Genomic DNA, 2,182 nt, shown 5'->3' on the forward strand with positions numbered 1-2,182 from the left:
AACTACATCAACCAGATCTACATGTATTCCCACACCTCTTTCTAAACTACAAACCTGCATTTTCCACTCACAACTCCTAAATCATAAGTCGATGCCTCCTATGCGTCTCAGAGTCACAAATTCTAAAACTCAACACACCAATGAGTTCCCTGTCAGCATCACACACCACCCTCTGCCTCAACACTCTATGATCAGACCCAGGCACAGTGTCTCCCAAAGAGTAGTGTGCACTGTCTCTCAAGTGTCTCAATCAATCACCAAGACAACACCCAAATCATTTCTTACCCTCACCTAGTGTGTTTATCCTCACCACCAACCACCCTGTTGTCCAAACCAGATCTTGCTACCCTCTTTGGATATACTCTCTCATCCTCCTGGCACAGAAGTTTATGTCCAGTATAATCAACAGATTGTACTTAACTTTATTGGGTGCACCACTGGCTTACTGCCACTCTATGCCTACACTCTTCCACCCATTAATACATTAATACCTTCCACCCGTTAATACAACCGGATAAAAAGCCGGCCTCTCTACAGCCAGTCTAGTCTACACTAATCCATTTGCCACACTGTATCCCGAGCGACACTTCCGCAGTCTAAATCTGGACATGCCTGTTGCCTAAAGCCACCTAGCGTCCCCATATTCCTTCACTAAAATGTCTTATTACCTCTATGACATGTACTCTGCTTCCCCCGCTCCTCATCATCAGAATATCTCTTGCCAATTCTCAAATCCAACAACAGTGAAGTAATTGATCTGTCAGGAACTCTGTCACTCTCAGGGACTTGCTTTTCTCTTCAGGGGATGGCCCCTCACAGCTCCCTCTTTGTTCTTCAAATTCATTCTCATCCTTCAGGTCTCAGTTCAGAAGACTTTTTCCTCTGGAAAGACTTTCCTGACTGTCAGAATTGAATATGTGATGTGTCAACTTTTATTTTGGCATTAATTTTGTTCTAACAAAATCACATTTTACTTGACTCTGTCTTCTGAAGACATATTTTCATATGAAAAAGATTCATATTTCCCAGAAAACTAAGGTTGTATACGTAAATAAAATATTCTCAAGAGGTAGAACAGTGCCTAGCAGAGTTTATAGTCTAGGGTTGTTAAATAATGAAAGAGAGAGAGAGGAGCAAATAAGGAAAGTTTCTCTCTCTCTCTCTCTCTCTCTCTCTCTCTCACACACACACACACACACACACACACACACACACTCACAGATAGACAAAAGAGAAAATAAATTTAGCTAGATAGGCAGAATGATTAGTCTGCAAAGTAGCAAAACTCCAGCAGAGCAATTGAAAAGGGTAGAGAATACAATGATCAAGAATAAAGTTTTGCTTGAATGTAAGGTAGTAAAAAGACCTTGAGTGGATCTTCAGAGTTGAAAATAAGTCAAGAGCTGGAAAGGAGAGGGGAAGGATATGGTGTGATGTGGTGAAGGGAATAAACCTTGGAGTGAAAATTTCACTTATACTCTTGTGTAGGTCTTGTAAGACACAAGAGTTTGAAAGCTGTCCATTTTGATCCTTAGGCTTTTCTAGGGACTTAAAAGAGATGCCAAGAGAGGAGAGAGGCTCTGGGGCCCTGGAGTGATTGTGCGTGGGTTAGTGCTTGGCCTGTGCCAAGCTAATTGTAAACAAAAGAATAAAAAAGGAATAATTTGGGTATCAGAATATCAGACAAGGCAAAGGGCAAAAGAGCTTTACATAAGATAGAAGAGTAACATTCTAGCATCTACCCAGAATCGAATGTAATCGTTTTTCTCTGGCATGCCCTCTTCAAGTGGCCAAAGAGGGTGGGGCTAAAGGGAAGAAATCTTGGAGTGAAATTTTCACTTATTCACCCTTTTGTAGGTCTCTCTCAAACACAAGAGCTTAAATGCAGGGCCATTTGATCCTTGGCCTCTTTCAGCGACTCAGAAGGGCATCTTATCTGGTTAATTTTATTTATTCTGAAGAGAATAGATTAAATTCACTTAACTGTCCACTCTATTAAATTTTGTTATAATTTATGTTACTGTAATTGAATCAGGACAGGAGGAAATTAAACTGCTTCAAAAAAAAAGCCTTAGGAGGAGAGAGGTTTAATAGTCACTCAGATCTGGAGTTACTCAGGCACATCCCCAAACCTCCAGCCTCCCAGACCGTCCCTGAGTCCTGAACGCCTGTTTAGGGAAAG

Source organism: Lipotes vexillifer, unplaced genomic scaffold (genome assembly GCF_000442215.2).
Source record: "Lipotes vexillifer unplaced genomic scaffold, Lipotes_vexillifer_v1.1 scaffold1034, whole genome shotgun sequence".
Lineage (NCBI taxonomy): Eukaryota > Metazoa > Chordata > Mammalia > Artiodactyla > Lipotidae > Lipotes > Lipotes vexillifer.